This window comes from Dendropsophus ebraccatus, unplaced genomic scaffold, assembly GCF_027789765.1.
Source record: "Dendropsophus ebraccatus isolate aDenEbr1 unplaced genomic scaffold, aDenEbr1.pat pat_scaffold_2134_ctg1, whole genome shotgun sequence".
Taxonomy (NCBI): domain Eukaryota; kingdom Metazoa; phylum Chordata; class Amphibia; order Anura; family Hylidae; genus Dendropsophus; species Dendropsophus ebraccatus.
This window is the reverse complement of record NW_027209576.1, coordinates 5,540-17,447: the sequence shown is the minus strand read 5'-3', so window position 1 is coordinate 17,447 and position 11,908 is coordinate 5,540. Positions and strand designations below refer to the sequence as shown.

The window sequence follows — 11,908 nt, the reverse complement described above, 5'->3', positions numbered from 1 at the left end:
AGTAAGTATATCCCTGTATATAGGGGGCAGTATTATAGTAGTATATTCCTGTATATAGGAGCAGTACTATAGTAGTATATCCCTGTATATAGGGGGGCAGTATTATAGTAGTATATTCCTGTATATAGGGGGCAGTATTATAGTAGTATATTCCTGTATATAGGAGCAGTATTATAGTAGTATATCCCTGTATATAGGAGCAGTATTATAGTAGTTATATCGCTGTATATAGGGGCAGTATTATAGTAGTATATCCCTGTATATAGGGAGCAGTATTATAGTAGTTATATTCCTGTATATAGGAGCAGTATTATAGTGGTTATATTCCTGTATATAGGAGCAGTATTATAGTAGTAATATCCCTGTATATAGGGGGCAGTATTATAGTAGTTATATCCCTGTATATAGGAGCAGTATTATAGTAGTATATTCCTGTATATAGGAGCAGTATTATAGTAGTATATTCCTGTATATAGGAGCAGTATTATGGTAGTATATTCCTGTATATAGGAGGCAGTATTATAGTAGGTATATCCCTGTATATAGGAGCAGTATTATAGTGGTTATATTCCTGTATATAGGAGCAGTATTATAGTAGTAATATCCCTGTATATAGGGGGCAGTATTATAGTAGTTATATCCCTGTATATAGGAGCAGTATTATAGTAGTATATTCCTGTATATAGGAGCAGTATTATAGTAGTTATATTCCTGTATATAGGAGCAGTATTATAGTAGTTATAGTCCTGTATATAGGGGCAGTATTATAATAGTTATATTCCTGTATATAGTATATATATATATAACTTTTATTGGATGTGTTGACTATATGACTATTTGGGTTAATGTAGTGTAGATTGGTTTGATGTTACTTATTCCAGCACTGTGACTATTTGCAGCGTCCTAGGTCTTTACCGCACGTCTTGTAGGGGCAGCAGCTCTTTGAGGTCCACAGCTCCACTCCCGACATTCCCAGGTCACAAGTGATATCAGGACATCTGGCCACATCGCACACTGGAGGGGAGGACAACATGTTACAGAGTAAATCCCATCATCATCCTATGAGAGAGCAGCAGGAGTTTGACAGGTAGCAGGGATGGCAGGCGCAGGGTGGGTAGGTACGGCACTGGCAGGTGGGGCAACATCTGTCAGTGGCTAGCAGGGTAAGTACGTACCGAACTCGTAGGTGGGGCAGCATCTCTGGGTGGCGGAATGGGGTGGGTAGGTACGGCAGCATCTGGGGGTGGCAGGCGCAGGTTGGGTAGGTACCGCACTGGTAGGTGGAGCAGCATCTATGAGTAGGTATGGCAGCATCTGTGGGTTGCGGAGCGGGGTGGGTACGTACTGCACTGGTAGACGGGGCAGCATCTGTGGTTGGCGGAGCAGGGTGGGTACGTACCGCACTGGTAGGTATGGCAGCATCTGTGGGTGGTGGTGCAGGGTGGGTAGGTATGGCAGCATCTGTACATGGCGCAACGGGGTGGGTACGTACCGCACTGATAGGTACAGCAGCATCTGTGGGTGGTGGTGCAGGGTGGGTAGGTATGGCAGCATCTGTGGGTGGCGGAGCGGGGTGGGTACGTACAGCACTGGTAGGCACGGCAGCATCTGTGGGTGGCCGAGCATGGTGGGCACGTATCGCACTGGTAGGTAGGGCAGCATCTCTGGGTGGTGGAGCTGGGTGGGTAGGGACGGCAGCATCTGTGGGTGGCGCAGCGGGGTGGGTACGTACCGCACTGGTAGGTGGGGCAGCATCTGTGGGTGGTGGTGCAGGATGGGTAGGTACGGCAGCATCTGTGGGTGGTGGTGCAGGGTGGGTAGGTACCGAACTGGTAGGTGGGGCAGCATCTGTGGGTGGCGGAGCTGGGTGGGTAGGTACGGCAGCATCTGTGGGTGGTGGTGCAGGGTGGGTAGGTACCGCACTGGTAGGTACGGCAGCATCTGTGGGTGGTGGTGCGGGGTGGGTACGTACCGGACTGGCAGGTACGGCAGCATCTGTGGGTGGCGCAGCGTGGTGGGTACGTACCGCACTGGTAGGTGGGGCAGCATCTGTGGGTGGTGGTGCAGGGTGGGTACGTACCGCACTGGTAGGTAGGGCAGCATCTGTGGGTGGTGGAGCGGGGTGGGTACGTACCGGACTGGCAGGTATGGCAGCATCTGTCGGTGGCGGAGCGGGGTGGGTACGTACCGCATTGGTAGGTGGGGCAGCATCTGTGGGTGGCGGAGCGGGGTGGGTAGGTACGGCAGCATCTGTGGGTGGTGGTGCAGGGTGGGTACGTACCGCACTGGCAGGTACGGCAGCATCTGTGGGTGGTGTTGCAGGGTGGGTAGGTATGGCAGCATCTGTGGGTGGCACAGCGGGGTGGGTAGGTACCGCACTGGTAGGTGGGGCAGCATCTGTGGGTGGTGGTGCAGGGTAGGTAGGTACCGCACTGGTAGGTGGGGCAGCATCTGTGGGTGGTGGTGCAGGGTGGGTAGGTACCGCACTGGTAGGTGGGGCAGCATCTGTGGGTGGTGGTGCAGGGTGGGTAGGTACCGCACTGGTAGGTGGGGCAGCATCTGTGGGTGGTGGTGCAGGGTGGGTAGGTACCGCACTGGTAGGTGGGGCAGCATCTGTGGGTGGTGGTGCAGGGTGGGTAGGTACCGCACTGGCAGGTACGGCAGCATCTGTGGGTGGCGGAGCATGGTGGGCACGTATCGCACTGGTAGGTAGGGCAGCATCTCTGGGTGGTGGAGCTGGGTGGGTAGGGACGGCAGCATCTGTGGGTGGTGGTGCAGGGTGGGTAGGTACGGCAGCATCTGTGGGTGGCGCAGCGGGGTGGGTACGTAGCGCACTGGTAGGTGGGGGCAGCATCTGTGGGTGGTGGTGCAGGGGTGGGTACGTACCGCACTGGTAGGTGGGGCAGCATCTGTGGGTGGCGCAGCGGGTGGGTACATACCGCACTGGTAGGTGGGGCAGCATCTGTGCGTGGTGGTGCAGGGTGGGTAGGTACCGCACTGGTAGGTGGGGCAGCATCTGTGGGTGGCGCAGCGGAGTCGGTACGTACCGCACTGGTAGGTGGGGCAGCATCTGTGGTGGTGGTGCAGGGGGGTAAGCAGGGCCGCCGATAGGGTCCGGGCCCCATACGGCAGTACCAGTTGTACTGCCCTAAGAGACATGGGGGGCCCACCGGCCGCCGCCCCCCGTCTGCTACGCTGGGGGGCCCGCACGGCCCCCCTTGCCACTTGTCTCTGAGCATCCCGAGATGCTGCAGCCCGCGCAGCTTCTCGGGATGCACTGATCGCTTCGATGTTCCGCCCGCACAGTGAGCACAGTGAGCGGGCGGAACATTAAAGCGATCAGAATACAGGAGCAGGACCTGTCAGCGTCCTGCTCCTACATTCCCTCCCATAGGCTGCCGGCACTTCTCCGGCAGGCGTGACCATGTGACGTCATCACGCCTGCCGGAAGTCTCGTCCCCGCGGCTCGCAAGATGGAGCCCGAAGAGGAGGAAGAGCTGCTGCCTGCACAGCGCGGATTAGGTGAGTAGGATGTTTGTTTTTTTTAGGGGCACCTCTGGGGGCATTATTAGTATATGGGGGCACCTCTGGGGGCATTATTAGTATATGGGGGCACCTCTGGGGGCATTATTAGTGTATGGGGACACCTCCTGGGGGCATTATTAGTGTATGGGGGGCACCTCTGGGGGCATTATTAGTGTATGGGGGCACCTCTGGGGACATTATTAGGGTATGGGGGCACCTCTGGGGGCATTATTAGTGTATGGGGGCACCTCTGGGGGCATTATTAGTTCATGGGGGTACCTCTGGGGGCATTATTAGCTCATGGGGCACAGCAGGGGATCCTACATACAGGGGGCACAGCAGGGGAACCTACATACAGGGGGCACAGCAGGGGATCCTACATACAGGGGGCACAGCAGGGGATCCTACATACAGGGGGCACAGCAGGGGATCCTACATACAGGGGGCACAGCAGGGGATCCTACATACAGGGGGCACAGCAGGGGATCCTACATACAGGGGGCACAGCAGGGGATCCTACATACAGGGGGCACAGCAGGGGATCCTACATACAGGGGGCACAGCAGGGGGTCCTACATACAGGGGGCACAGCAGGGGATCCTACATACAGGGGGCACAGCTGGGAATCCTACATACAGGGGGCACAGCGGGGATCCTACATACAGGGGGCACAGCGGGGGATCCTACATACAGGGGGCACAGCTGGGAATCCTACATACAGGGGGCACAGCAGGGGGTCCTACATACAGGGGGCATCCCACACAGCGCAGTTACTATGGGAGCCGACAGGGGGGAGAAAGGAAAGGAAGTTGCTAGAAATGTGCGGAGCCTAAATTGTTTGTCTCGCAGGTTCTGAAAAGATGAAACGTATCTGGAAGGAATCATCCTGGAGGTCTGGGCCAGATGGAGAGGAAAAGGGAAAGTGACGCCTCAGATCAAAGAAGACGTCACCTGTCAGTCCCTGTATGACACTTTTCTTATTTTGTAGAACATCATTTAGTAGGGGCGCCCCGAGGTAACAGCTACTACATTATCTGTACTCAGAGATATCACTGTGTTATCTGTGCTGTTACATAGGACTGCAGGTGACTACTACATTATCTGTACTCAGAGATATCACTGTGTTATCTGTGCTGTTACATAGGACTGCAGGTGACTACTACATTATCTGTACTCAGAGATATCACTGTTATCTGTGCTGTTACATAGGACTGCAGGTGACTACTACATTATCTGTACTCAGAGATAGCCCTGTGTTATCTGTGCTGTTACATAGGACTGCAGGTGACTACTACATTATCTTGTACTCAGAGATATCACTGTGTTATCTGTGCTGTTACATAGGACTGCAGGTGACTACTACATTATCTGTACTCAGAGATATCCCTGTGTTATCTGTGCTGTTACATAGGACTGCAGGTGACTACTACATTATCTGTACTCAGAGATATCACTGTGTATCTGTGGTGTTACATAGGGCTGCAGGTGACATCTACTACATAATCTGTACTCAGAGATATCACTGTTATCTGTGCTGTTACATAGGACTGCAGGACACATCTACTACATTATATGTACTCAGAGATATCACTGTGTTATCTGTGGTGTTACATAGGACTGCAGGTGACTACTACATTATCTGTACTCAGAGATATCACTGTGTTATCTGTGCTGTTACATAGGACTGCAGGTGACTACTACATTATCTGTACTCAGAGGGATATCACTGTTATCTGTGCTGTTACATAGGACTGCAGGTGACAGCTACTACATTATCTGTACTCAGAGATATCACTGTGTTATATGTGGTGTTACATAGGACTGCAGGTGACTACTACATTATCTGTACTCAGAGATATCACTGTGTTTATCTGTGGTGTTACATAGGACTGCAGGTGACTACTACATTATCTGTACTCAGAGATATCACTGTGTTATCTGTGCTGTTACATAGGACTGCAGGTGACAGCTACTACATTATCTGTACTCAGAGATATCACTGTGTTATCTGTGGTGTTACATAGGACTGCAGGTGACAGCTACTACATTATCTGTACTCAGAGATATCACTGTGTTATCTGTGGTGTTACATAGGACTGCATGTGACAGCTACTACATTATCTGTACTCAGAGATATCACTGTTATCTGTGGTGTTACATAGGACTGCAGGTGACTACTACATTATCTGTACTCAGAGATATCACTGTGTTATATGTGGTGTTACATAGGACTGCAGGTGACTACTACATTATCTGTACTCAGAGATATCACTGTGTTATCTGTGCTGTTACATAGGACTGCAGGTGACTACTACATTATCTGTACTCAGAGATATCACTGTGTTATCTGTGGTGTTACATAGGACTGCAGGTGACTACTACATTATCTGTACTCAGAGATATCACTGTGTTATATGTGGTGTTACATAGGACTGCAGGTGACTACTACATTATCTTACTCAGAGATATCACTGTGTTATCTGTGGTGTTACATAGGACTGCAGGTGACTACTACATTATCTGTACTCAGAGATATCACTGTGTTATCTGTGCTGTTACATAGGACTGCAGGTGACAGCTACTACATTATCTGTACTCAGAGATATCACTGTGTTATCTGTGGTGTTACATAGGACTGCAGGTGACAGCTACTACATTATCTGTACTCAGAGATATCACTGTGTTATCTGTGGTGTTACATAGGACTGCATGTGACAGCTACTACATTATCTGTACTCAGAGATATCACTGTTATCTGTGGTGTTACATAGGACTGCAGGTGACTACTACATTATCTGTACTCAGAGATATCACTGTGTTATCTGTGGTGTTACATAGGACTGCAGGTGACATCTACATTATCTGTACTCAGAGGTATCACTGTGTTATCTGTTGTGTTACATAGGACTGCAGGTGACATCTACATTATCTGTACTCAGAGATATCACTGTGTTATCTGTGCTGTTACATAGGACTGCAGGTGACAGCTACTACATTATCTGTACTCAGAGATATCACTGTGTTATCTGTTGTGTTACATAGGACTGCAGGTGACTACTACATTATCTGTACTCAGAGATATCACTGTGTTATCTGTGCTGTTACATAGGACTGAAGGTAACTACTACATTATCTGTACTCAGAGATATCACTGTGTTATCTGTGGTGTTACATAGGACTGCAGGTGACTACTACATTATCTGTACTCAGAGATATCCCTGTGTTATCTGTGCTGTTACATAGGACTGCAGGGACATCTACTACATTATCTGTACTCAGAGATATCACTGTGTTATCTGTGGGGTTACATAGGACTGCAGGTGACATCTACATTATCTGTACTCAGAGGGATATCACTGTGTTATCTGTGCTGTTACATAGGACTGCAGGTGACTACTACATTATCTGTACTCAGAGATATCACTGTGTTATCTGTGGTGTTACATAGGACTGCAGGTGACATCTACTACATTACCTGTACTCAGAGATATCACTGTGTTATCTGTGGTGTTACATAGGACTGCAGGGGACAGCTACTACATTATCTGTCCTCAGAGATATCACTGTGTTATCTGTGGTGTTACATAGGACTGCAGGTGACTACTACATTATCTGTACTCAGAGGGATATCACTGTGTTATCTGTGCTGTTACATAGGACTGCAGGGGACAGCTACTACATTATCTGTCCTCAGAGATATCACTGTGTTATCTGTGGTGTTACATAGGACTGCAGGTGACTACTACATTATCTGTACTCAGAGATATCACTGTGTTATCTGTGGTGTTACATAGGACTGCAGGTGACATCTACTACATTATCTGTACTCAGAGATATCACTGTGTTATCTGTGGTGTTACATAGGACTGCAGGGGACATCTACTACATTATCTGTACTCAGAGATATCACTGTGTTATCTGTGGTGTTACATAGGACTGCAGGTGACTACTACATTATCTGTACTCAGAGATATCACTGTGTTATCTGTTGTGTTACATAGGACTGCAGGTGACTACTACATTATCTGTACTCAGAGATATCACTGTGTTATCTGTGCTGTTACATAGGACTGCAGGTGACAGCTACTACATTATCTGTACTCAGAGATATCACTGTGTTATCTGTGGTGTTACATAGGACTGCAGGTGACATCTACTACATTATCTGTACTCGGAGATATCACTGTGTTATCTGTGCTGTTACATAGGACTGCAGGTGACAGCTACTACATTATCTGTACTCAGGAGATATCACTGTTATCTGTGGTGTTACATAGGACTGCAGGTGACTACTACATTATCTGTACTCAGAGATATCACTGTGTTATCTGTGCTGTTACATAGGACTGCAGGTCATACTACATTATCTGTACTCAGAGATATCACTGTGTTATCTGTGCTGTTACATAGGACTGCAGGGGACATCTACTACATTATCTGTACTCAGAGATATCATTGTTATCTGTGCTGTTACATAGGACTGCAGGTGACATCTACTACATTATCTGTACTCAGAGATATCACTGTGTTATCTGTGCTGTTACATAGGACTGCAGGTGACTACTACATGATCTGTACTCAGAGATATCACTGTTATCTGTGCTGTTACATAGGACTGCAGGTGACTACTACATGATCTGTACTCAGAGATATCACCGTTATCTGTGCTGTTACATAGGACTGCAGGTGACTACTACATTATCTGTACTCAGAGATATCACCGTTATCTGTGCTGTTACATAGGACTGCAGGTGACTACTACATTATCTGTACTCAGAGATACCACTGTGTTATGTGTGGTGTTACATAGGACTGCAGGTGACTACTACATTATCTGTATTCAGAGGGATATCACTGTTATCTGTGGTGTTACATAGGACTGCAGGTGATATCAAGTGACTTCTCCAGGTTGCAGAAATTCAAAACTTCATCGTGCCTGCTGACAGTTTATTATGGGAGTTGTAGTTTTGCAGCATGTGGCTCTTCAGGTTGCAGCACTACAACCCCCATCATATCCAACTGGCAGTTTATGATGAGAGTTGTAGTACATGAGGTGGAGGCAGTGACAGGGCATTAGAACATGGTGGCACATTAGAGTAATTGGATATAATGTTAGATAGGACTTTGCCTGATCGGGGTGAGATGGGGGGGGGCCCCAAGCTAACATTGTGCACCAGGGCCCATCAGCCTTTAGCTACGCCCCTGGGTACAGCTGTCAGGGGCCCGAGCTCAAACAAGGATCCAGGGGGGCCCGGCCATCCAGCCTCCCTGCATACAGTCTCCTGACAGCTGTACCGCACAGGCAGGAAGCAGTAGGAGACACAGGGCCCCCTCCCCCGCCCCTCACTATCTCCTCTTCCTGCTTTCACTTGTGCTGGGATGTCGGAGAAGGGGGGCCGCTGTGTGAGGAGAGGGACTGCAGCACCTGGGACCTGGAGCTTCCCTGGTCAGAGTAAGTGTGTGTCTGTGTGTTTATATATACATGTGTGCTGGTGTCTGTATGTCTGTATTCATGTGTGCTGGTGTCTGTATACATGTGTGCTGGTGTCTGTATGTGTGTATACATGTGTGCTGGTGTCTGTATACATGTGTGCTGGTGTCTGTGTGTTTATATATACATGTGTGCTGGTGTCTGTGTGTTTATATATACATGTGTGCTGGTGTCTGTATACATGTGTGCTGGTGTCTGTATGTGTGTATACATGTGTGATGGTGTCTGTATACATGTGTGCTGGTGTCTGTATGTCTGTATACATGTGTGCTGGTGTCTGTATGTCTGTATACATGTGTACTGGTGTCTGTATGTCTGTATACATGTGTGCTGGTGTCTGTATACATGTGTTCTGGTGTCTGTATACATGTGTGCTGGTGTCTGTATACATGTGTGCTGGTGTCTGTATACATGTGTGCTGGTGTCTGTATACATGTGTGCTGGTGTCTGTGTGTGAGATCAATTCTAGAGAACTGGCTCATATATCCCATTTTCCCCAGTGGCTTAAAATGTAACCTCTGTTATACAGTTATACAATTGTAGAACCTAAAGGTGAACAAGGTGCAATTCAAATAGACACTTGCTTGTATAGCTGCCTCTTGTGCTCTGTATGCAGTGCATTATATTCACCCCTGCAACGTACAATTTATAGCGTGTCTACAAGCCCAGCGGGGCTCATTATGATGGAGACTAAAACTTATACAAGAGTGGGGTAGGGGTTCCCCTGTATTCAGAATGCTGTTGAGTGCTCGGCAATGCCCCATCTGGGATTATTGAATTTCGAGGGTCTATGCAGAGCAGGATAAAGACACCTCTGCTGCACAAACAGGATCTCCTAGAAAGCGTTCTCACCGCCATGTATTCGCTATCACTGGCTTGGGTGAGCTAAACTAGTCTGCCTGTGGGGGGGGGGTGATTTGTATATGCTCACTAACATGGAACAGCCTCATTATATTCGCCTTATCAACATATTCTATGTTAGTGAGCATACCGGGGGGGGGGGGGGGGGATATTGGTGAACATATACAAATCAAACAGCCCCCCAGACCCTCGAAATTCAATAACCCCAAACGGGGCATTGCCTAGTACTCAACAGCATTCTGATACAGGGGAACCCCTACCCCACTCTTGTATAAGTTTTAGTCTCCATCATAATGAGCCCCGCTGGGCTTGTAGACACGCTATAAATTGTACGTTGCAGGGGTGAATATAATGCACTGCATACAGAGCACAAGAGGCAGCTATACAAGTAAGTGTCTGTATGGTGACATTTACATTGCACCTTGTTCACATTTAATTTCTACAATTGTATAACTGTATAACAGAGGTTACATTTTAAGCCACTGGGGAAATTGGGGAATATGAGCCAGTTCTCTAGAATTGATCGGAACCAAATTATACCTCCCAGCAAGGCGTGGGGCCAACACACTATTTTTTTTTTTATTAATGTGGGGGCCCCAGACACTTTGGTTGTATGGGGCCCCGAAATTCCTGATGGCTGCCCTGTGGGTGTGTACCGCACTGGTAGGTAGGGCAGCATCTGTGGGTGGCGGAGCGGGGTGGGTACGTACCGCACTGGTAGGTAGGGCAGCATCTGTGGGTGGCGGAGCGGGGTGGGTACGTACCGCACTGGTAGGTAGGGCAGCATCTGTGGGTGGCGGAGCGGGGTGGGTACGTACCGCACTGGTAGGTAGGGCAGCATCTGTGGGTGGCAGTGCAGGGTGGGTAGGTATGGCAGCATCTGTACATGGCGCAACGGGGTGGGTACGTACCGCACTGGTAGGTATGGCAGCATCTGTGGGTGGCGGAGCAGGGTGGGTACGTACCGCACTGGTAGGTAGGGCAGCATCTCTGGGTGGTGGTGCAGGGTGGGTACGTACCGCACTGGTAGGTAGGGCAGCATCTCTGTGTGATGGAGCGGGGTGGGTACGTACCGCACTGGTAGGTAGGGCAGCATCTCTGTGTGATGGAGCGGGGTGGGTACGTACCGCACTGGTAGGTAGGGCAGCATCTCTGTGTGATGGAGCGGGGTGGGTACGTACCGCACTGGTAGGTAGGGCAGCATCTCTGGGTGGTGGAGCGGGGTGGGTACGTACCGCACTGGTAGGTAGGGCAGCATCTCTGGGTGGTGTTGCTGATCACGCTGAGGGTCTCTCCCTCCTGACAGGTGGGCACGGGCTCCGAGCAGATGTTACATCCTGTACACACAGAAATTACACCGCTGATCTGCAGGGCTCCATGACCTATATACCGTATACACCGACATATGGACTGTATATCAGGGGCGTGGTCAGCGCTTACCGCAGAAGGATGTGAGGCAGCAGGACCGGTTGCTGGCAGCAGTGAGCAGCGTCTGGTCCTCTCGGCAAGGAGCCACCATCTCCATCCGGGCACACCCGCGCAGGGTCACACTCTGAGGGAAGAGACACCAGAACAGCAATGCATGGATGATGGGAGTGCCTCATCCTCACAGCAGACAGGACCCCCCCATGGATGATGGGAGTGCTCATCCTCAGCATGACAGGACCCCCCACCCCATGGATGATGGGAGTGCTCATCCTCAGCATGACAGGACCCCCCCCCCATGGATGATGGGGAGTGCTCATCATCCTCACATGAGGTCAGAGGTCCCTATACTGAGGTCATGTGATCTTACCGCAGGAGTCATCCGGGGACAGCAGGAGTCCTCCTGGTAATAGGCGGTCAGCTTCTCATGGCTGTGCACACCGGGATACATCACAGGTCATTACACAGATCGTCTCGATCTACCCACTGAGTGGAAAGACCCGAGTGGTGAGTGATGTCTGTTGGATGTATGTATATGTGTGATCTGTTGTGATGTATGGATGAGGGATATATACAAGTAAGTAGTGGGGGGCACCATAGTTGTGC

At 49.6% G+C, this 11,908-nt stretch overlaps 1 long non-coding RNA gene across 1 annotated transcript; it reads right to left on the bottom strand.

The window, feature by feature from the left end:
* Window positions 1-953: 953 nt before the first annotated feature.
* On the bottom strand, window positions 954-11,404 carry LOC138775824 (uncharacterized). Its single transcript, XR_011360657.1, has 3 exons — window positions 11,318-11,404; window positions 11,113-11,214; window positions 954-1,014 (listed from the first exon to the last, which is right to left on the bottom strand). It is a non-coding gene; the product is annotated as an uncharacterized lncRNA (long non-coding RNA).
* Window positions 11,405-11,908: the final 504 nt, after the last annotated feature.